The sequence below is a fragment of the Camelus dromedarius genome, chromosome 18 (assembly GCF_036321535.1).
Source record: "Camelus dromedarius isolate mCamDro1 chromosome 18, mCamDro1.pat, whole genome shotgun sequence".
Classification (NCBI taxonomy): Eukaryota; Metazoa; Chordata; class Mammalia; order Artiodactyla; family Camelidae; genus Camelus; species Camelus dromedarius.
The window spans coordinates 39188699-39213264 of NC_087453.1; the positions used below are offsets into that span (position 1 = coordinate 39188699).

The window sequence follows — 24566 nt, forward strand, 5'->3', positions numbered from 1 at the left end:
GAATTGGGGTGTGGGCAGCAAGCGCATGTCCCCTGCCAGGCGCCCGTGTGCACTTGGCCTAGACCTCGGGCCCCACAGTGCAGCCCTTCACCACCCACACCCTGGTCTGTCCACCCTGCCCCCCACCACTGCCCGTGTAGGGGATGGAAGCTGCTGTGCCAGGCCCAGCTCTGTCCTCACACCCCATCTCTGGTCCAATAGGAGCTGGATGGCCTTCTGGAAATCAACCGCATGACCCACAGGCTGCTGAGCAGGTACCTGACTGGACAGCTTCGACGCCGTGTTCCGGGAGGCCAGCCACAACGTGTTGGCGCCCTGTGGGAGAGCCACCCTCCACATCTTCTGGGAGCTCAGCTCTGGCTTCCCGCCCGACTGCTGCTATAGCGGCTCCGCCAGCCCATGAGCTCGCCGCCTCAGGGATGGTGCTGGGCGCCCCTGCCAATGGGCATCTAGCAGGATGGTCTCAGGGCCTCCACCCTGCCCCCCATCCCCCATCATTTCCCACATCCAGAGTGCTCAGGCCCTCCTGGTCTCCCATGTTTTCAGGTGCAGCCTTGGGCCAGCCCTTGGGAGTGTGGTGTGGTCATGGCTTGTGCAGACCACATGGCGGGACCAGGGCTCTTGTCCGGAGTAACCCCCGTGGCTCAGGGTGAACCCCGTGCTGCATGTGGACGGCGGCTGCTGGGTGGGCACCACCAGCACACTTTGAAGTCTGCAGATGTTGGAACGTGCTGGGCGCCTCTCTTTTCATTGGTTCTACTCTGAGATGTTGGGGAACATGAGGATCAGTGGTCAGCCAGCCTCCCACCCACCTACCATTTCACTCCTATATTGAGCAGCACAAAGCGACCCACTGGGTGGGTGGCATGGCTGCTGGCCACAGGGTTGTGCAGTCCCGCCTTGTGATGCGGCCCACATTCTGGGGTGGCCCTGGGGTGGCCCCTGCACTCTGGGCATCCACCTGCCTGAGGCTTGTCCTCTCTGCGCCCTGTTCTGTGTCAGCACATGCAGGAGTGTGCATGTATGTAAGAGTGTGTGAGTGAGTAATAGTGAGAGAAGTGGGGAATATGAGTGATGGTGGGTGTGTAAGAGACAGTGTGTGCGTGTATGTGAGCTTCTGTGTGAGTGTCATCACCACTGCTTAAAAATAAGTGTCTTTGGCTTTTACTTTGCTTCATTACTGCGTCTGAACATCCCACCACGTGTTGGCTTAATCACGGCTGACTTCTCGGCCTAGATTTTTGTGCCTTGATCCAGAGGGGCTGAGCTTTGACCCTGAGGGCAGAAGGGAGGCTCTCCTGCAGTCTGATCATACCTGTTGGTGCCCTTGTCTGTCTGGGACCCAGCGTCACCTTCCTTGTGGGGAGGCAGGCCTGTTCCTGGTGTGTGGAGCTGTGCATCAGAGCCATTGGCCCAGCCCCAGGCAGCAGAGGGGACATGTGGCTGTGGCCACAGGGGCCACAGGTGGAGCAGCCTTCTTGGGTCAGGGGTCCCCATGCCTGGCTGGGCATAAGCCACCAGAACCAAACTTGAGAGACCACTCATCCCTGTCAGCTCCCTTCTGAGTGCCCACTTTCTTGAAACATTTGTTTTTAAAGTTGTTATAGAGTTAGAATTAACTGAAAAAATATTTTTATTATACAAGTAATACGCCATAATTGTAGAAAAGCTAGAAATCTTATATATATACATATATATATGTATATTTCTATACATGGAAATAATTAAATTCTTAATGATTTCCATTGTAAAAATATCTTCTAGAGTTTTTGCCATATAGTCAAAGAAGATGTACCTTTTTTATTTTGCAGAAATAGTTGTTATTAGGCATACTGTTGAATACACACTTTATCCCACATGATCTCAAAGGAGAGCATGCCATGTTAGCAAGGGTATATACGTGATGTTGTGCTTCTGAATATCTGTTTAAGTCATGGGCAGTGTTTGCAAGATGTTTGTTGCTTAGGTTGGTCCATTTGGAACCTTTGGAATGAATTTCTATTATGTCCCTTAAATCATTTTTGCCCAGTGCTTAGAACTGGCATCTCCAAAGGTGAAACATAACAGAACCCAGTGTTGGCAAGTCCAGAAAATACATTATAGTGGGGGCAGGGGGTGGGGAGCAGAATCAGGCAACACGGGAGCTGATTTTTGGGTATTACTTTCAGTTGCATTTTTGATTGTCTAGTGTTTTGTCTCCCTTTTAAGGGATTCCCAGAGATCTTGCAAAAGGAGCAGTTGAAATGTTCCCTGGGCCCCCTTTGTGCCCACTGCACAGCATGCACACATCGCCCACTTGTCCTGGTCATCTTGGTGACAATAATTAAGATGGGCTGAGTCTTCAGAAACACCAGGAGCTGTGGAAGGACTGCGGGGTGGTGCTGGGGCAGGTGAAAATGACATGAGGAGGAATGTTCAGCATGTGCTGTAAACTCTTCTGTTGAATCACTGTGTTTTCTGAAAGATGCTTCGGGCATCTGGATGAAAGCTGGGTGAGGAATGTGGAGTTAGGGAAAGAGATTCTGAGGCTCTGCCCTCTGAGCTGGGCCCATGTGGGTGCCCTCACCCCAACTGTGGCTGATGCTAGGGAACAGCCTCACTGTCCAGGGCTGACTGTCCTACTGGTGGCAGGAGCCCCAATGTCAGAGCCGAGGTGGTCAGAACTCAGGTCAGGACCTCTACCCTCAGTTCCCTGAGCCTGCCCAGCATGAGATCTACATCATGTTGGTGAGCAGAAAGCTGCCTTCACCTGGTGTTGTGCTGGGAGCCCGCGGGCGGGTCTGCAGAGCCTGCCCAAAGCCCAGGCACCTGGAGGCCAGGTGATTGCTCAGGAACCCAGTGTCATGTGTGTCAGAGCTACAACCTTGGCATGTGTGCTGGCTGGGACCAGTGTGATATGACCTCAGCCTCCTCGGGCCCAGAAACCTGGGGTGCAGTTCAGGTAGGCACACACCAGAGCAGCTCTGGGGGCCTCTCCCTTCCATCAGTGCCAGCAAGAGCCATTCTGTATTTTTAGGTCTTCTGGTGGAACCCTTAACGTTTCATTACCTGGAAAAGGCATTTTGTGTGTCCAGAGTGAGAACCACAGTGTGCGCCTAGTGTTTTAATTCCTGCCTCAGGGTTTCCTGAGAGCTGCTTGCAGGAGACCAGAACTCCCTGTTGCTTGGTGTATCTGCTTATTTTGCTGCTTATTCCTGATGCATGAGTTATGCCTGGTGGCTCTGGGAGGATGCTTAGGTGGCCTGAGACTTCAGTTTAACCTGTACAGCATCTCACTGTGACAATACTGTAGCCTTGGCAGTAAGTCAGCAGTTGGGCTCAGAGTCACCCTCTGGCTGGAACAGCACCGAAGGAGGGTGTGTCCTGAGTTGGGTGTGGTGCACCACGAGGCTGTCCCACCGCTGGCCGTGCTCAGGATGGTGGCTGCCAAGTTTCTCTGCTGGCATTGTACCATTTTTCTGTTTGAAGTTGATAAGTAATTTATAAGGAGGTAATTTGAGACGTTAAATAACTTGCTCCTTGTTAACACTTGACCCACAGATTTCGGCACCTGTTGGTGATTCTCACACAAAGCAGTTTTCACTGCGGTGGCTGAACTGTGGTGATGTGGGGGCATTTTCATTCCATCTACAGGTAGTAGTTGGCATTCTGCTGTGTGCGCTTGTTAGTGTTTATTCGTTTGTTCATTTATTATGAGTGAGGACTCAGGGATCCTAACATGGGATTATAATCTGTTACTGGCAGGACTTGATTCTGTGGCTGAAGTCGGCCATGTTTTGGCTGGTGGGATCCCCTCCTGCCTTGTCTCTGTGTCTTCTGGGCTGTCCCCAGGGTTCTGAAGCCCTGCCCTCCTTTCTGCACCGCAGGAGCTTCCAGGTTCATCTTGGAATTCTCCTACCTTATCCCTGAAATCTGCAATTCACCAGGACTCCTTTTAATGGAGAATATTTTAAAATTAAGCCAAGCCTGGGTGTTAGGTGTGTCCTCGCCTCTGGCCCCTCTGGGACTCTGGGAAAGGACTTCTCTTGACTTCCCACTTGTGGTGTGGCCAGCGGTCCCTGGCCTGCAACCACATCACTCCAGCCTGTCTCTGTCTCTGTCGGTACATGGTGATTTCCTTCTGTGTCTCTGTCCTCTTCCTGTGAGGACATGAGCCCTGTTGTATTGGATTAAGGGCCCACTCTGCTCCAGAATGACTTCATCTTGACTAATTACATCTGTAACAACCCTGTGTCTGAATGAGCACATTCTGAGAGGCTGGTGATTAGGACTACGAGTTCTGTTTTGGGGTACACAGCTAAACCCCTAATGTTTACGTGCGTCTCCTTCCATCCTGCTGTCTGTCTGTCGAAGCCATGAATTCACATTGTGGTCATCAGTTTCCATTCAGCACTGCAGGCTTCAGTTCCATTTCTGTAACTTCCTTCTACACTGAGGGTTCTTGTTTCATCATTCTTAGTGTATTCCCTCATTTGCTCAGTTCTAGACTGTGCAGAAAGTAGCTTCAGAATTACTGACCCTACCCACTGCAAAACACAAACCTAGTAACTGGAATTCAATATTTGTTTCCATTTTTTTGGTCTTTCGATTTAGAAATTTATATGGTCAAAATATGGTGTTTAACAGTTGTTTGGGGGGAAGGGTATAGGTCAGTGGTAGAACGTGTGCTTAGCATGCCCAAGGTCCTGGGTTCAATCCCAGGACCTCCATAAAATAAACAAACAAGCAAGCAAACAAACCTAATTACCCCCAAAAAATGTTGTTTAGGATATTGGAGTAAGTTTGGATTTACTCTTTTGCCTTAAAAAAGTGAGACTCTGGACACAATTTATGAAACAACGGTTTCACCGGATGTTCCCCTGAGGGAAAGGAAACAAGGGGTGTGAACTCTGTGACTCCCTGGCTTTCTGCCTGGAGGCACTTTGGACATCTTGTTCAGTGGAGGAGACAGATTGGAAATTGAGGAAGCCAAAACAGCTGGAATTTGCAAGGCAGAGTATGGGAAAGGAGAGAGGTACACAGAGAAACAGCTCCTGAGACCAACCTAGGTGCCCTTTTTAGTCTTTTCTTGAATTTTAATCTCTGTACACAAGACTAGGAGAGGAGGAGCTGCTGTAGATGGACTAGTTCCCAGAGCTCACTGGGCCTTGCCCGCAAGAACAGAGAAACCTCACTGAGCACCCGGGCACTCGAGAGAGTTGCCAGAAGGGCCTGTCTTAGTACCAGCCCTAGGGGAGTGTCTGCTGCACACCCTGACAGGTCATGAAAAGATCCAGCTGACTTGCAAGCAGTTTAGCCATCTGCCCACAAACACTCAACACTCTTTAAAAGATGAGGACAAAATCCAGCCACTCAACATCATGCTGCTTCTGTGCAAATGTGCTCAGTGCTGTGGGCCGTTGTCCTCCCCTCAGATGCACATGTTCATTTCGTGCGCTGGTGTTGTTTTGACAGTTACATCCTTGGTTAATTTCTAAAAGTGCAATATGTGTTAGTCAAGGTCTTAGAATTTAGTAATGAGCAAATCTGTATTTTTGTAATCAATGTATAGTTGTTTTAAAATGTGCTAGTTTTCAGGTGTACAGCATAGTGACTCAGTCACATATATGTGTATTTATCTGTTCTTTTTCAGATTCTTTCCTACTATAGGTTATTCTAAGATATGAATATAGTTCCCTGTATTATACAGTAGTGCTTTTTTGTTATCTATTTTACATACAGTAGTTAGTATCTGCTAATCCCAAACTCCCAATTTGGCCCTCTCCCCACTTCCCCTTGGGTAACACAGTTTGTTTTCTATGTCAGTGTGAGTCTATTTCTGTTTTGTATATAAGTTCATTTGTATCTTTTTTTTAGATTCCACATATAAGTGATATGTGACATTTGTCTTTCTTGACTTCACTTAGAATGATGATCTCTAGGTCATCCATGTTACTGCAAATGGCATTATTTTATTCTTTTTTATGGCTGAGTAGTATTCCATTGTATAAATATATCTCATCTTCTTTCTCTATTCATCTATCAATGGACATTTAGGTTGCTTCCATGTCTTGGCTATTGTATATAGTGCTGCTATGAACTCTGGGGTGCATGTGTCTTTTCAAGTTTGAGTTTTCTCCAGATATATGCCCAGGAGTGGGATTGATGGATCATGTAGTAACTTTATTTTTAGTTTTTTAAGGAATCTCCACACTATTTTCCAGTGGTTGTACCAAACTACATTCCCACCAACAGTGTAGGAGGGTTCCTTTCATATTTTTTTAATCATGCTCCTTTGCAAAAGTTTTACATGTTTAAGCAAACCCTTCCAATTTGGAAGTGTTAGCAGATATTGACATTTCTGCTTTAAAATCCAAGAATCTGATTTTCAGTGGCTCCTAATCCATTACAAAGCCACAGTCTCTTGGCCCAGCAAGTGAGGTTATAGACTCACCTTCTGCTAGCACATAACCAGTGACCTGAGTGACCAGTTCACTGCCCAAGTCTGCCTTCCTGCTCCTGTCCCCACATCACTGCTATGTGCAGAGGATTAGCCAGGCCCGAGTTCCTGGTCATTCCCAGTTGTCAAAGGACTGAATTAGGCTTGAGATGTTCTGGTGCCAAGTTTGGAGACTGTTTATGTGCTAGACGGCCCTGGTGTTCTCTCTCTGTTCCTCAACTTTGGATACACTTCTCATACGTTAGAGTATTTGTGTCTCAGAATTTTCCTATATGATAATTACATCAGTTAATTGGGAGGAAGCCTTAATTGATGAGTGATAGGAAAGTTTTGAATTTTAAAGAACTACCATTAAACTTTTGGTTTCCTTCTTTCCTTCCTTCCTTCCTTCCCTTCCTTCCCTTCCTCCCTTCCTTTCTTTCATCTCTCTTGTCTAGATTTGTTTAAACAATATTACCATTCTCTCAAGAATTTCAAAGAGATAAACAGCCAAATGCACAACTCCAGTATTTGCATGGATCAAAGGTAGGTTCTTTTGTGTTTATATTTTGAAGTTTAGTTTGAATCAGTTTAGTTGCAGTAATTTAAACTTATCACACCACATACAAAATGTTACAGTTCCTTTCTGTTCTTCCCTTTCTGACAAGTAATGTTGAGCTGGGGCAGCCTTCTGGCCATGGGGTGGGTGGACCCAGCCTCACTGCTGGCACTAATGGAAGTGAGATGATTGGCAGATTTAAAAACTTCAGAACATCAAGCCAGGAAAGTGTGTGAAAGAGGCTTGGGGGCACATCTGTGACAGAGGGGAAGGGGGCCCAGCCAAGTGTGACACCTTGAAGGGAGGAGATGAGGTGGGAGAGGGCAGATGGGAAACGGCTGACACCCAGAGACCACAGGCAAGTGGGCGCAGGACACTCGCTGGCTCCTGAGATGAGGCACATGTCCAGGCTGACAGTGGCCGGGTATGCATTAGCACTGTGAATATTTAAAACCCTCTTACAGTTTTATGGGAGATACTCTGTAGTAAAATAAAGAGCCAGATGCAATGAGCAGAACTTTCCCCAAAATGTAGCAGAAAAATAAAAATAGATCTCCAGCCTCACCAGTGATTGAAGAGAAACATATGATAGCAGTGAGTAATTTTGCCTCTCAGATCAGAAATGTCTGGGGGAGTGAAACTGCCTTAAGGATGGCCGCAGGAGTGCATGTGAGACCGTGTGACTTGGGGCAGCCATCTGCCAGCACTCACCAGTATTTAAGTGTTCTCTCTCACTGGTGGGAAGCCGGACCCCTGAGGAAATAAATCACTCAAGTACAAAGTAATATCTGTTACTGGCGTAATGTACAACATCCTCAGAAAAAACATGGTGGCAAACTCACTGGCCACCAAGAGCACTAGAACAAGGTACTGTCCAGGGGATGCAGTGCCATCACTGAAAAGGACCACGCATACCCTGCAAGCAGGTCGTGGGGCACAATGAAGTCAGCCTCCAAACAGAATGGTCCTGAGAGGAGGATGCCCTCAGGGAAGGATGTTCTGGTTGGTTTCCCCAGGTCTGCAAGCCTCTGGCTGGCATCCTTCAGGTCTCTGGAGGATGCAGTCCTGGGGAAAGGGCCTGCGGGGTGGTTCTGAGAGGCCCCCCAGAGCTGCTGCCCACCGTGGCGTGAAGGTCCCCTCGGCAGCATTTCCTCCAGGAGTGCTCGCACACAGAGACAGCAGTGTTTCCACTTCTGTGAGACAAAGTTATGAGCCCACCAGTCCCGAGGCACTGGGGGTCCCCCTTCACACCCTCCATGTCCACAGGGGGCACTGCAGGACACCTGCAAAGAAGGTGTCCACCTGGGGGGAAGGAAAAAATAGATCGCTCATCTTAAAGCAACCAGAGGTGACTGAACTTGGCCTTAAGGATTTCAGCCTGTTTGAGAAATTACGTTTGTGTCATTTGTATTCTCACAACCAAAACCAGGACTGTTTGTTAGAGTGTTTGGACTCATAAGAAAGTCTTAACAAGTTTGCATGAGCAACGCTGATGTTGACTGTTCCTCTTACATGACACTTTTTTTGAGGATCAAAAAGAGGCGGAATGCCACAGCCTGGTGCCATGGAGCTGAGCCGTGCTCCTCGTGAGAAGGCGCCGTCCCCGCTGAGAGAGGTGGGCAGTGCAGGTGGGGCACTTGCCCCTGCGAGGTTGTGGGACACACGGGAACCTGATCCTTTCTTTTGTTAGGAGTGGTGAACTTGGGCTAGTGTCTCATGGGGTTAAAACCGACTTAGCTGAGTGCCCCTTATGTGAAGTCTGGTTACTTCTTGGTAGTGGCACCGCTCTGAGTGAGCGCTCTTGAGCAGGTCACTGATTCTCTTTCCTGTAAGTGTCCGCACTTCCCAGTTGAAGACGCACAGTGGCGGGGCATTAGAGAACCCAGGGCAGGTGGCTAGTGAGTCTGGAGCCCGCGTCCTCTGGTTTCTGGGTGAGACATCGGGCGTGCCAGCACTGTTTCTTGAATTGAGCTGGGAGGTTTCCCTCTGAGTCTGAGTGTTTTAGAGCAGATGTTTTAGAATTTCTCCCTCTCCAGAAGCAGTGCCTCCTCCCCTCCCTCTCAGTAGTGACATCGCTCTGGTTGTGTTGTCCTTGGGATGTGCCATCCTTGGGGTGACTGAGGTCACCAGGAAGCCAGACACTGGTCAAGGGGAGCAGGGATTAGATGTCATTGAGCCCCAGGTCCCAAGCAAGTCAAGGTGGCTTTGGGAGTGAATTTTCTCACTTGTAACATGAGGCAATTTGATTTCACTAATGATTTGTTTTTCAAGCATTACAACTTATTATCAAGAAAAACCTGACCCAGAATCCCAGCATTGAAAGCACCTTTGTGCTTTGAGGAGGGACATTGGAGGAGGTTGTGTCTGAGCCCATGATCAAGACATGGTCTTATGAGTCTAATAGGGTTGTAGGCATGGGTGTGGGACAGGTGTTTGACAGTGTTTCCACCATGGTCAGTCTGGCATTTGATCATTGGTTTAGATTCAGACTTTGTGTTGTGGGAGTCCTAGGACCACCTGCACATTTGGTAATTCTCTAGACGGACTCATAGCTAAGTGTATTATGACAAATGGACACAGAACAGACTCAGTGAGGCAGAAAGATAAAGAGGTGGTGACGGAAGTGGGTGCAGGTGTTCCGTGGTCCCTCTTGTGGGTCACATGGGACCTGGGATGCAGAGTGTTCCTGCCCAGGAAAGAGGAGCCCACAGAACACCTGGGACCAAAGCTTTCACTAGGGGACAGAGGCACAGCCACCTGTGTGACCAGCCCCCATCACTGAAACCCCAGAACCCCCAGAAGGAAAGGAGGAGCTCCTCAATAATCACTGTTTCTGTGAACAACATAGACAAGCTTGTATGTCATGGCAATGTCCCAGGTGTAGAAAACAGCTGTCAGTCGGTAACAAAGGCAACAGTCCATGGGCTGAGTTCCCAGGAGTTGTAGGCTGGCATGTTTGGAGCTGAGCAACCAGGCCTGCTGTGCTGAATTTTTATAATCCTTGCTGTCCTGATGGGACTCTCTGTGTATGTAGAGGAAATATTTAAGGCAGTTATAAAAGGAGAAGGGGGAAATATCAGGGGCCTAAATGGAGGTCAGAGTTCTACGCTGCACTTAAAGTGGTACCATGCTGATAGCAGCAGACTGTGGTGACTTACGTGATGTGTGATGTAAGAGCTGGAGCACCCCGACAGACCTGTGCCAGAGATGCTGTCAGAAATGCCACAGGCAAGTCACAGTGGAGTCTCAGACATGTTAAAGTGACCCACAAGAAGACTGAAACAGAGCCTACTTAAATATCGGTAATCACGTTGTGTGTAAATGTATTAAATGTCAGTGGTCTGAAGACAGTTACAAGGTAGAGATGGGCAGACTGGATTAAAAACATGACTATATAAGAAGCTCACTTCAAGTTAATGATTCACATAGTTTGGAAATAAAAGGGTGGAAAAGATGTATCATGCAGACACTAATCAAAAGAAAGCAGGAGTAGGGGAGAGGGTGCAGCTCAGTGGTAGAGTGTGTGCTTAGCATGCATGAGGCCCTGGGTTCAATCCTTAGTACCTCCATTAAATAAAGAAGCAAACAAATAAATAAATCTAATTACCTCCCCACTAATAAAGAAAGAAAGAAAGAAAGGATGGAAGGAAGGAAGGAAGCAGGAGTAACTCTATAAATGTAAGATAAAGTAGGTTTTAGAGCACAGAGTATTACCAGGGATGGGGGAATACGACACAATGATAAAAAAAAGGTCAAGCAAGAAAATACAGCAATCCTAAATGTTGATGCACCAAACAACAGGGTTTCAAAACACTTGAAGCAAAAATTGACATAAGTGGAAGGAGAAATGAACAACTGCACAATTGTAACTGGAGAAGTCAGCCTTCCTCTCACTTAGTAATTGAAAGAGTGAGTGCACAGAAAGTCAGCCAAACACCTTCAACCAACAGGATACTATTGATGTGTATAGAGCGCTTCACCCCACAACAGCAGCACACAGATTCTTTTTAAGTGCCCATGAGCATTCTCCAAGATAAACCATACCCTAAAACAGACCTCAACAAAATTTTAAAAATTGAAATATTACAGAGTGTGTTATCTGACCACAGTGAACTCAAACTAGAAATCAGTAACAAAAAGATGACAAGAAAATCTCCAAACACTTGCAGATGAACACATTTCTAAATAAACCTTGGGTAAGAGGAAGACTCAAGGGAAATTTTTTAAAAAGACATTGAACTAAATGAAATGCAAATATATCAAAATGTGCAGGGTGCAGCTAAAGAAGTGTGTGAGGGAAATGCATAGCACTGAATGCTTGCATTAGGAGTCTCCATGCTGAGTGTGTGCCCATGTCCTTAGACAAGCTTGGAGGTCCCCTCTTATAGGAAGCCACCCTGATTACCTTTCCTACCAGCCCACACTGCATCCCTGAGAATGCAGCTCCCCCTACCCCATCAGAGTCTGTCCTGCATGTCTCCCCCAGGAGACTGGGAGCAGTTCCATGGGGGCAGCAAGGAGGCTGTAAAGTAATTTCATTTCTTCTTGCAGGATCTCAAAATGTTTTTGTAGGATCAGCAGTTTAATAAATGTTGAAAACCAAATGGTTTTATTTTCCTTCTGTTTTAGCAAGTTTGTTTTCGTGTTTTCAGGTTGAAATCATAGATACCAGTAAGAGGGGTCTAACAGGCTCTCCAGATCCCTCCACCCAGGGGCCCTGCATACTCATGCACTTTGCCAAGCAGTTCCTCCTCTTCACATGCACATAGGGGCTATGTTGAATTCCCCGAGACTTCATCAAGCACTGACTTTCTCTGTCCCCAGCCTTTGAACCTGGCCTACTCAGGCATTTATGGCAGCTGCCACAGCTTCGTGGGGGCCCCACTCTTCCAGATCGTCTGCTGGCTGCAGGCTTCCAGGGCATCGCGGTGGTCAGGGAGGAGCTGCTGCAGGTGGTCTGGAGCCGGTGTGCACCCCTCAGGTGTGCGGCCTTCCTGGGGGTGGGATTCTGCACCCATTTCCTGGGGTGAGTGTAGTGGGGCTTTCCTTTGCAGCCAGTGATTATCAGTCCTGGGTCATCACAGGGCATTTTATGAACAGATACCTTTTCCCAAGTCCCTGTCACACCTTGGCCTGTGGGGCAGTGGGGGCTGGTGGCTGACACGGCCCTTCTCCCTCAGCTGCAAGGCACAATCCTGCAGTATGAGGAGAAGCTGATGGAGGTGATATCTGAAGTCTGCCGGCTGCCTCGGCACAAGTATGGCTCTCCCAGTGAGCACGGCACCTCCTTGGGTGCACGGGGGGTAGGGGCAGTGTCAGCCCAGCCGCAGGGAGGGAGACCGAGTGGGCAGTCACTGACAAGTTTCCGATCTGCTTTCCCCGCTGGGAGGAGGTGGGGGCCAACCAGAGCCTGATGGCCTGCAGCCTTTCAGCCAGTAGCAGGCTGCAGGAGGGTGTGTGGGGGGTGTGGGGGTTGTGGGGCGGGGGTGACAGGGCTCTGAACCCTGTGCACCTCCAGCTCTTCTGCAACACCCGGATCTTGAACATCACTGACCAGGGAGGGGCGGGGAGCTTGACTGCCAGGTCCAGCTGCCCGCTGGGCTTGACTGGCCCAGGCCTGGGGGCAGCTCCACGCAGGGTGCAGCCCATCTGTCACACTGATTGGCTGGCTGTAGGGCCCTGAGGCAGGGGTGCTCTGCAGGGTGCCAGACCTGCACGGCCTGAATAGCATTGGTTTGGGGCTCCCCACACAAACAGTCTTCATGATCTCAGAAAGCATTGTCCTTGATAAAACTGGACTACAGGAGCCCTTGTCTCATACAAAACTGCCTTTTGTCTTGTATCCATTAATACTTTCCTGAGAGCTGGATGACTGCCTTGCTAAGCCCACATGTGGACCACCCATGGGAGACTGCTCTGATGGGCAGTTGGCTGGTGAGGCTGAGCCCCCAGGGCTGTTGCTGGTGTCTCGGGAGATGGCAAGGTGACCCATTCGGCCACTGGGGAGGGAAAGGACCATTGGTGAGCCTGGCTCAGGAGCCTGAGTCCATTGTCAGAAACAGATGGTAACACTGGGGTCATAAAGGTGGTGCTTAGATCCTGGCCAGAGGAGGGCATTTTTAATGTTGGAGATGAAGCCATTTAGCCAAATCCAGAGCTGGTCTAGGGCAGAGCTGTGGACTTCAGGGCCGCTCCCTACATGTCCTCATCCCACTGTGTGGCCGGGCCCGTGGCACCTTGTGCACCTCGTGTAGATGACACTGTGTTGCTGGGGACACCCTGCTCTTTAGTGCCTGTTGGGGGGCTACACGTGTGGAGGAATATCCCCCCAGGAGGGTCTGAGCTCACGCTGGGTGATGTGGAGATCTGGGGATGGATGAGGTGGGCGGTGGACCACGAGAAGAAAGGATGGCCTCTTGGGTGGGCAGGGCCATGGTCCTTGTGGACCAGCATTCAGGGCCGACCTGTTGGGGTGAGGGGTTTGAAACCTTTTAAGTCTCTGACTTTGTCCCTCTTGGGGTTGTTTCAGCTCTTCCACATCTTCTGTGTGACTACCCATTCCGGAGTCAGCTTGGGGAGTGCTGACTGGGTCAGCACTGAGTGTAGGACTGAGCCAGAGGACACTGACTCTCTGTCCAGGCTTCACGCCTTGTGTCTTTTCCTGCCATATCACAACATCCAGGGCCTCCAGGACAGCAGTGGAGACGCATGGTCTTGCTCAGGAGCCCTGGGGGAAGCTGTGCGGGTTTCACCACCGAGTAGGAGTTTAGCTGCAGGGCTTTCCTGGATGTCCTTTATCAGATTAAGTGCGCTTCCCTCTGTGCCTGTGAAGTGAGTTTTATCAATTACCTTTCCTACCTCTGCTGGACACGATGCCTCCTTGGAAGATACAGGCAAACCTGGGAGACATGGCGGGTTTGGTTCCAGACCTCCGCAAAGAAGCGAGCCCTATGACTTGTTTGGTTTCCCAGGGCATGTAAAGTTATGTTTACACTAGACTGTAGTCTGTTAAGTGCATAATAGCATTATGTCTTAAAGAACGTACACACCGTAATTAAAAAACACTTCATTGCTGAAACATGCCAACCAACATCTGAGCCTTCAGCAAGTTGTGACCTTTTGGCATAGTAACATCCAAGACCACTGATCACAGGTCACCCTAACAAATATAATAATGAACTTTAAAATGGGGGCAGGGTACAGCTCAGTGGTAGAGCGTGTGCTTAGCAAGCACGAGGTCCTGGATTCAATCCCCAGCACCTCCACCTAAAAACAAACTAAATAAATAATTACCTCTCCATTTGGCTAAATAAATAAATAAATTTTAATTAAAAAAATAGAAAAGAGTTTAAAAATTAAGGGAGGAGGGTATAGCTCAAGTGGTAAAGTGCGTGCTTAGCATACATGAGGTCCTGGGTTCAATCCCCAGTACTGCCATTAAAAATAAATAAATAGATAAACAAATAAGTAGATAAATAAGTAAATCCAAGCCCTCAAAGCAAAAACAAAAATAATATAAGGGGAAAAAAACAAAAAAATTTTTAAGTTTAAACTATTGTAAGGATGACCACGATGTGACGCAGAGGCGGGAAGTGAGCAGATGCTGTTGGAAAAATGACACCTGTAGACTTGCTCGATGCAGGGTCACCACAAACTTCAATGTGCAAAACACACAGTGTCTGCCAAGCGCAGTAACAAGAGCTCTGCACAGGGCTGACAGAGACAGAGGCTCTGGAGCTGAGGCCCAGGGCCCAGGTTGTGCTGGGGTCAGGAGATGGGTGGCCATGCCCATGGGGGCATGGTGGCCATGTCAGAGAATGCTCCCAGCCAGGTACCCCAGGCAGCACCCTGGGGCATCTCCTACCCCTCCAGCCTCCCCCAACCCCAGACTCACCCTCTACCACCACAGGCATCCTGGAGTTCTTCCAGCCCCAGATGAAGGATGTCGTCGAGTACACGGAGCTGAAGACAGCATGCTTCCAGAACCTGCGGGAGGTGAGTGACACTGTCCTCTTCTGCCTGCCCAGCCAGCTGAGCCTGGTGGGTGCCCAGCCCTGCCCGGGTCCTGCCGGGCCCCACCCCGGGGGTAATGGGACAGGAAGGATTTAGAGGCTTGATTTATTGGGATCATTAATCAGGGAAGGGGAGCAAGTGTTTTCTTCTTGACTATTATACTTTAATTTGAATTTGTTTCCTACAATCGAAAAACAGAAAAACATTCAAATTAAAAGTAAACTTTTTTTTCTATTTGGAAATATGATTTTTAAGCTTTAACAAATCATGGCATCATTTCTTTTGGTTCCTATGCTATTTTTATCTCTACATATGATGTTATATTTCTCTCTGTATATATTTCTAAATACTACTACTGAATTTTTTCTATTTGTTCTATTCAAAACCCATTTTATTAAATAAAGTTGGAAATTTTGAAAAATCATTAAAAAAAGAAAAACAGATATGAAATGGAGCTCATCGTTAAAGAATGGTTTACTCTGTGAGCATCGTCAGAATGTTTTATTATATAGTATTTGCTGCATCTAAATGAACGTATGTGACATACACGTAAGGTGTAGAGCGCCATTGCCCGGGAGCGCTGTCTGTGATGGAGAGTTCAGAGCTGAGGCTGTTGAGCCCTCGAAGTGTGGCTCCATGTGACAGGAGAACTGATTTTTAAATTTTATTGAATTTCAATTATTTTACATTTAAATCGCTGCACGTGCCCCATCCCTGCTGTGTGGAGAGACTGATAAAGCAGACACTAGGAGCCCCCATCACTAAGAAATCACATGTGGGACACCTGCTTTCTCCACCGATTGCCTCTGGTGTCATTTAGCCTGTCCCTCTGTCCCCTGTAGGTCATGTCCACTGACAGCTCTGAACTGAGGGCCTAGTGAGTGTGACACGGGCTCTCATGGGCTTCACTCTGCATTTCCCTCAGGACTGAGGAGCAGGGCATCTTCCCTGCTGCTAAATGCTCCCTTCTTGTCATGTGTCCATTTTACTATAATTTGTGTATCTTCTGTGTTACATTTGATGCACACACCTCTCCCATTTGTGGCTTGAGTTTTCACTCAAGGTACTTGATAAACTGATACTCTTTGAATATAGTCACTTTTTTTCATGGTTAACACATTTTGTATGGCTTAAAAGAAGTCCTTTGTTACTTAGGAGCCATGGAGATATTCTTGTGTATTTCCATCTACACGTTGCAGGTTTTGCTTTCTACAGTTCAGTTCTAATCCTTCTGGGGTTGGTTTTGGTGTCCGATATGAGATGTGGAGGAAGATTTTTGTCTCTCCCTGGGGGGTGACCAGCTGTCCCTCCTCCAGCGGCTGAAGGATGATGCCTCTCCTTGCTGGTCCCTAGGGTCACTCTGTCCCCCTGCAGCTCCCAGTGGATATGCTGCTCTGTCTCCTGGCTTTATTCCATGTCCCACTGGTCTGTGCATCTGCCCCTGGCTTCCAACTCATAGTCTTATGCATTGTAGCTCTAACTTCAGTCCTGACGCCTGACAGGACGTGTTCCTGACCTTATGTCTTCAACCACCTTCTGCCTCTTCGTGGATCCTGTTTCTGCTTTGGAAGGATTAAAATCAGCTTGCCAAGTGGGTTAAAAAAGCATATTGGGATTTCGGTGGGAATTGTGTTGCCTTTCTAGATCCATATAGGGAGGTCTTTGCTCTGTTGCTTCTTTGGTGTTTATTTGCGGGGAGGTAATTAGGTTTATTTATATATTTTTTGAGGCAGTACTGGGGACTAAACCCAGGACCCTGTGCATGCTAAGCACACGCTTTACCACTTGAGGTGTCCCTTCTCCTCCTGCTCTGTTGCTTCTTAAAGCAGTCTCTTGTCTCCAGGGCCCTGGCAGCTTGGCAGGGGCAGGGTTGTGTTGTGCAATGACCAAGACAAGGGAGCCCTGTACACTGTGCTGGACATGACAGTCAGACTGCCAGGCCTGTAGGGGCTGGCTGTGCCACGGGACTGGCCACCTCACATGTGTGTCTGCAAAAATCAAAGTGTGCTGGGTACAACCTCTGGTCAGGATCCACATCTTCCAGGTTTCCTTCTGCTGCTCTGCTGCCAGGAGACCCTTTCCAGAGAGAGGGGACCCCCAGGCCCTCATTGTCCTGCCCCGTGACTCGCATGGCCACCTTAACCTGCAGCACAGGTGGTGGGGAGGTGGCGTGTGGCTCCCTGAGAAGCTGCTGTCCAGGGCAGCCTTGCCCCAGGAACAGCTGAGGGAGAGCTGAATCTTCACCCTAAATACATGTGAATGTTTTATAACCAAATACGTTAGGGAATATTCCTTTAGATAGTAATCACTTATCATGAAATTGAAATGTTAAATATAGAAAAGTTCCCCTCACGTGTGGCTTTTGTGAACACACACATAAAGCACAGCCTCATCCATGTGTGTCCAGGCCTGAAGGAGCCCCTTAGTCACTGGCTCCAGGGCAGGGTGGGTGCCACCCTGTGGGATTGATCAGGTTAGTGGCAGGGACTCCTTAGTGTCTGGGGTCTCTTCTGGTCCTGCTGCCCTTTTAGGAAATAAGATTAACTGTCAAAAGCTTTTCCTTTACAAAATAGAAAATGTCAAGGATGCCTTGTATGAACAAAAAATAATTATGGAACCAAACTCCTAAATTAGGCATTTGGGACTAACGGATGCACATGGCTATATCTAAAATACATAACCAACAAGGGCCTACCATACAGCACAGGGGACTGTATTCAGTCTCTTGTGATAACCAATAATGGAAAAGAATCTGAAAAAGAATAGAGATAAATATGTATAACTGAGTCCCTTTGCAATACACATGAAACTAATGCAACTTGTAAATCACTACACTTTAATTTTTAAAAATTCTAGTTTTCAGATGATTGATTTTCTTGAACAACTGTTTTCTTGCTGACTTTTCATTGTTCTGTCTAAAATAACTGAAGATGGGTTGGGTTCACTGGTGATTAACCTACAAATGGGTAACCTTGATGATAAAATAATCTTAGTACCTCTCATTACAGTATAAGGTAATGTAATACAGCACAATGATATAATACAATAAAATAATTATATTCTGTTCCACAGGAGAAAAATATATGGAACCACAGGAGTTTGAAGCTGGAGGGGCAGAACTCATCAATTATCAGCTGAAAGGAGTTGTCAGGGCAACACTTGGACATTTGTTGGCTTCTGAAAGGAGTGTGATCCTGTGTTAGATACTTTGGAAAAGAAGGGGGAGGGTATAGCACAGTGGTACAGGGAGTGCTTAGCATGCAACGAGGTCCTGGGTTCAGTCCACAGCACTTCCAGTAAAATAAATAAACCTAATTACTTCCCCTAAATAAATAAATAAATAAATAAATAAATAAATATTGTAATGAAAAATACTTAAAAAAAAAAAAAAAACCTTGGAAAAGAAAAATCTGGGACCGATGAGATCCTTACCTGCCCAGACCCTTAAATTCTCATTGTCTATCCCTGGACACAAGCATAGACTTTCTGAGGTGTCTGGGACTCTCAAAGGCCCCCCAGCCCTGGGAGACAGGCCCCCACAGTGGTTGGACCTTCCAGCTCTCAGGAGGTGGATGAGGGTTTGTCCCCTCTGCCCACTGACACACATCCTTGGTGTCTCCTTCCTTATGACACCTGGGCCTGGGTCTCAAGTCTACACCATGTAATGACTCCCCTGAGTGAGGAACTGGGCATCTAGAAAACATGTTATGAATAGCTGTCAGTTGATCTTAAAGCTTTGACTTATGAGTGGATGGCTGCTTCCGAAACATAGATAAAAAGATGGCCTGCAGCCAAGCTGAGTGCAGTCTCCTCAGCTCCAGTCTGGAATTCTGCACTGTTGCTTTGGTCCTTATAGAAATAGGGGTAATGTCTTCCAGTTGGTCCACCTGGTGGACTTTGGAAAGTGGAAGATGCCTGGCTGCTCGCACTCCATCTCATCACATCCAGACTCCAGACACTGACCTCTCCTTGGTGGTTATTTTCATGTCTCCAAGGAAAGTGGTGGTAAATTACGTTTGGCATCCATATGGGCTCCCACTAATATAGATGGAGATGTTAAGGATGGATGTGGCCTTCAAATTGCCACAAATTAGACAAATGGGTTAGCCATCCCCCAGCTTCCAGGGAAACTGTGCCTGTGGTGAGGCTCCAGGGTGGTGGTGGCCCTGGCTGGCACCGGGAATTTGTTCAGTAACCAAAAATGTCGATCTTGCTCTGAATCTTTGCATTAGATAGATACTTCTTATAGCTTTCTGGAGAAGGGTTGTTTCATTTTGTTTTCCAAATTCTGCCATCTAAGCCCAACCTGAAATTTTTGGTAATGTAGTTTATTCTTTTTAACTTGTATGTGTGTATACTTGTTAAACTTTGTTTTACAATAGTTTTACACTGCTTTGTTTTGTTTTGTTTTAATTGATGTATAGTCAGTTACAGTGTGTCACTGTCTGGTGTATAGCATAGTGTCCCAGTTATGCATTACATACATATATTCATTTTTATATTATTTTTTATTAAAGGTTATTAGAAGATACTGAGTATAATTACCTGTGCTATACAGAAATTTGTTTTATCTATTTTTATATATGGTTAATGTTTGCAAATCTCAAACTTCTGAATTTATCTCGTCTCAGCCCCTATTTCCCCACCACCAGTAATAGAAGATTATTTACTAAGTCTGTGAGTCTGTTTCTGTTTTGTAGATGAGTTCATTAGTGTCCTCTTTTTTCTTTTTTTAGATTCCACATATGAATGATATATGGTGTTTTTCTTTCTCTTTCTGGCTTATTTCACTTAAAATGATGCTATCCAAATCCACCCACATTGCTGCATGCTTGTTTGTTTCTAATGCTGACTTTTATAGCCACTCACTATCTTTCTATGGTTTGGTTTGGGGGCAAAAATTTGAGCTCATTGGCTGTGGCAGCAGGAAGCAACATAGCTGGCTGGATGGGCCGTCTGGTGGGGCACTGCTGGTAGGCAGGTGCTTTACCACCGGTAGAGACCCTGTCTGTGTGGCACTGTCCCCGTGATGCCACACACTGGCCAGTCCACTTTCTTGCACTCAGTCACCTTCCAAATGCCCTCCTGCCCTGTTGGTGCAGGCTGGCCAATCACCCGTCTCCACTTTGCATTTTTTCCTTGACAGTAAGTATGTCCTGGAGATCATAGCACATGAGTGGTGACATTCCTGTACCTTTTTGTAGATACATAGGCTCCCACAGACACCACCCTCATTCCTGTTTGCAAGCTGTGCCTCACCATCTGATGCTCTCCTTTCTTGAGTATGTCCCCCCAACACACACACACTCCTAGTGCAGGAGGCCCGGGAACAGCTCGTGTGTGTGCTGGCTCAGAGGGCACCTGTCACATGTATTGTGGGCACAGGATTCAGGCACAGGTGACCAGGAGCTTGAGGGGTCAGCCTCCTTCTGGGGGGTTCTGGTGGAGCCAGGGATGGCTGGCTGACCGCTGCATTAGGTGTCTGTTAGGTGACAACAGGACCCTCACCTGTTGGGGACAGAAAGCCTTCTCTCCCTCCTCTTGGTCTTAGCTTTGCTGTCACCTTGGGGGAGCTCCTCAAGGGAAACTCTTTACAGTCATATGTTTGGACTCTCTGATTTCTGTTTAATAACTGCTTTATTATGGTTTCAGGTTAGGTGGACAGTTGAGCCCTGAGGTGAAGGCACCACAGTCAGGAGAGCCCTCCCCTGATTGCGGGCCCCACACTCTGGAAGGGTGTCCTGTGCTTGACCATCTGTGGATGCACGGTGGGGCTTTGGGAGTTCTGTCACCCCTGTGATGCTGGAAGTAAATTTTTCTCCACATTGGGTTCTCCTGGAAAGTGGATGGGCCTTGCATGGTGTAGGGTGTTATCACCTCTCTAAAGGAGCTGGTGACCCAACAGCACATTCAGGGCCACTGCTCAGAACTTTGTCCAGGGCTCTGGGGACACTGGTGCCATCCCTCCTGCCCTGTTTGCACAGGAAGTGCCTTCTTTCTACCTGTGCAGGGACGGCTGTCATTCCATCAATGCTGGAAAGCAAAGGCCACGTTTGAGGCTGTGTTTGCGCATGTCCACATTGAAGTTAGTCAAAAGTAAGTAAACTGAAAATGCAGTTCCTCAGCCAAGGACTTGATCACCACATGTGGCCAGCAGCTACCTCGGTGGACTGCAGAGAACATTTCCACCAGCCCCAAGACTCCATTTATTTTACACTAAATGACAAAGATGTGCCTTGTTTTCAGCACTGATTTCTTTGTCCATCTTTGTTGTGAGATAAACTACCTCTGTTTAGTGAACTTCTCTGTTCTGGTTTTTAGAATTATGTGACCTGATGCACACAGCCCCTTTCCAGAACATCTTGCCAAGAGTCCAAATGAAAGGTGAGCCAGTGTCTTCTGACTAGGGTGGGGATGTACATCTGTGTGGCTAGAGGACTGAAGGCCAGTTTTGTTTTGATTTCAGTGCCTGTTCATTGGGGTAATGAGTAATTTAATACAGTTAAGTGAGTATTGAATAACTGAAGTAGTTAGGGCTGAAATGATGTCTTGGATGTGTGTCAGAAAAGCCTGGGTAGGGGGAGACGGTACTGCTCAGTGGTAGAGCATGTGCCTAGCCTACACAAGGTCCTGGCTTCAATCTCCAGTATCTCCATTAAAATAAATAAGCCTAATTACCACCCCCCCCCCAGGAAAAACCCACACAGAATCGCATAGAAGCAGGGATGTTGAGTATTTGTCCAATGAGAGTGGCAGGAGCTCGTGATCCTTGCAGCAGATGGGCACTGAGGGTTCACTGTCCTATGCTCTGCTTTTGATTACTTTGGATTTTTCAATACATTGCTGGTTGGATTTGCATTTCTCTAATTATTAGTGAACTTGAGCATCTTTTCATGTGCAGTTTAAAAAACAGTGACAATAACAAATACTGGTGATGTAATAGAAAAGAGCAAATCTGAGTCCACCTTAGATCTGTTCCTTAAGCTTTAACCCTGTGCCCAGTCTCCCAGGCTTAGCCTTGCCGGCTCTGCACCTTTTGTAAAACAATGTTGCCTGTAGCCTGAAATAGACAGCAGAGCCAGTTCTCGGGGTACTGACCTTTAAGGTTGTCAGCACTTCTGCACTCCTATAAAGATAACAAGCTGCAGACTAGAAAGTAACATTTGTTTTGATGGAGGATTTGGAGGAGCACCATGACCTGGTGCACGTGGACAGCTGCAGGAACAAAGAAGTATTCCTACACCAAGAAGTTTACAACAACTAACATACACCCAACCCTGTCTTTTTTTTTTTTTTTTTTTTTGGTATAAAATGATCCTGTATTCTGACTAGGGGAGGATAGTTGTCCAAGGCATTAGTCCACCGTCCTCTCAGTCTGCTGGCTTTCCAAATAAAGTTGCCATTCTTTGCACCAACACCTTATCTTTTGATTTATTGGCCTGTCATGTCGTGAGCAGAGTTTGGACTCAGTAACAGTTTCACATGTACAGCAAAGCAATTCAGTTATGCATATAAATACATATATATTTCTTCTCTTTAGATTTTTTTCCATTATATGCCATTACAAGAAATTGAGCATCATTCCTTGTGCTCTATAATAGGACCTTGTTGTTTATCTATTTTGTATAGAGTTATGTGTATCTGTTAATTCCAAACTCCCAATTTATCCCTCCCCTATGCTTTGTCCTTTGGGAACCATAGTTTGTTTTCTGTTTGCAGGAAGCATTTTTAGAAGCAGACCCAGTGAGCTACAGGGAATGCACATTTAACACTCTGGTAGATATTGCCAAATGGCTCTTCAAAAAAGACCACACAACTTCACACACCCACCAACAGCATATGGGAGTGCCTTGTTAACACTGTACATCATCAACCTTTTCCATTTTTGACAATCTGAGAGGACAGGTTCTCACTGTTGCTTTAATTTGCCTTTCTTTTGTTAGGATTGAGGTTGGGTATCTCTCTGCCTCCCCATCCCAGAACACATACACATCCTTGTTCATTGGTAAATACACATACAGAAAAAACAAATTTCTACTGTATAGCACAGGGAACTATATTCAATATCTGGTAGTAACCTATAATGAAAAAGAATATGAAAAGGAGTATACATATGTACATGAATGGCTGAAACATTAGGCTGTGCACCAGAAATTGACACATTGTAACTGACTATACTTCAATTAAAATTTTTTTTAATTAAAAAAAGAAAATATACATACAGAAACGTGCACAAAGCTTTATTTTACATGTGTGGCAACCATCAGGTCAAGAAACATAATATGGAATGTGACCAGCACCCCAAAGTACACCTTGCCACCAAGCTCCTCTCTGATCATAAGCCCCTCCCTCCCACAGAGGTAACCACTATCTTGTGGTCACGCCCAAACAATACAGTCTATTTTGGCATACATTTGAATTTTCTATGGATGAAATCATATTACACACGTTCTTTGGGGTTGGACTTTTTTGCCCCATGTTATGTTTCTGAGATTCATACACTGTTGCATGGTGATTTGGTATCATTTCACATGATTAACAATCATTTCAAATTCTCTCTCTCTATACTGGGGGCAGGGGGGGTCTCCTCTCTCCCTTCAGTGTTTCACTGGTGTTGTAAAATCTCCCCACATTTCTAGGCAGAAAGGTTAAGAAGGTGGGAAGGGGGATGAGAATTGGGAAGAAGCTGAGGCTCAGAGATGCCACACAGCCAGTAGGCGCCATCCCAGATTCACACCCGTGACTGTCTGACACCAGAGTCCAGGCTCACTGCCCCATCCCAAAGAGATGAAGCAGCTTCATACAGACCAAGGGCATCCAGGGTGACCTGGGCTCCATACAGGGCACACCCTGGACAGCAAGGACTGTAGGGATGCAGAAGAGAGGGTTCAGGGAAGGCTTCCTGGAGGGGGCAGCAGTTGACCTTTGCTCTGACCCTTCTTCTTCCCCAAGGCCTCTGCCCCTAGCCCAGGGTGAGGGGCTCCAGATGCTCTCACCTCTGGGCAGTATCTTCTTGGAAATGACTTCTGTTTGCCTGGCCGCAGATGGGTCCTCAAACAGGTTAGAAGTTGGAGGCCATGGGCCTGTGCTGGGCTCCAGGGAACCCTGTCGTGACTTACCCTCTGCCCTCCCCTTGCAGACACAGCCCTGGACTGCGACCTGAACTGTGAAGTCAGGCAGGACAGGGGCTTTGTGGACAAGGCAGGGGATCTCTGGCTGGGCCCAGAAAGGGGGATGGAGTTTGGAGCTGCTCTAGGCTGGGCTAAAAGGGATGAGGCCACCCAGGTGTCCCCCTGCCTCCCAGCTGATGCCAAGGTCGGGGGGTTGCCAAAGAGGAACCAGGCGTGGCTGGGGGTCTTCCATTGGGAGAAAAATCATCACCAAGAATTTTCAAGCACACAGGTGCCCAAACGTTCCTTTGAAGGGAAAAGTCCTTCTGGATTTTCAGTCTAGACTGGGGGTCGGCAAACATTTTCTGCAAGAGCAAGCTAGTAAGTATTTGAGGCTTTGAGAGCCATGCTGTCTCCACTGCAGGTGCTTGGTTCTGCCACTGTGAGATGAGAGAGCTGCAGGCAA

General features: G+C 47.2%; 1 pseudogene; it reads left to right on the forward strand.

The window, feature by feature from the left end:
* The first annotated feature begins 207 nt into the window (after window positions 1–207).
* On the forward strand, window positions 208–24443 carry LOC135323388 (cytoplasmic FMR1-interacting protein 1-like; annotated as a pseudogene).
* Window positions 24444–24566: the final 123 nt, after the last annotated feature.